The following is a 273-nucleotide window of genomic DNA, read 5'->3' as shown; positions in this document are numbered from 1 at the left end:
GTTTTAGGGTATGGAAACAGGGGGATGATTACCAGGCAGTAAAAATGTATAGAGGCTACATGAAAAACAAGGAAGGCGATAACCTGGGGGGTTCAAATGGAAGGGGAAACGGTACAAAGTATAGAAATGAAGGGCGGGGCGATAACATGGGAGTAGAAACGGTTCAGAGACCTTGAAAATTTTGGACCGATAAATTTTCCAACAGAACTATTCTCAAAGGGAATACATATGTAACAACATATGGAAACACGCAGAAACACAGGTTGGCACCTA

Source organism: Penaeus monodon, chromosome 19 (genome assembly GCF_015228065.2).
Source record: "Penaeus monodon isolate SGIC_2016 chromosome 19, NSTDA_Pmon_1, whole genome shotgun sequence".
Taxonomy (NCBI): Eukaryota; Metazoa; Arthropoda; class Malacostraca; order Decapoda; family Penaeidae; genus Penaeus; species Penaeus monodon.
Note: the sequence above shows the minus strand (reverse complement) of the source record.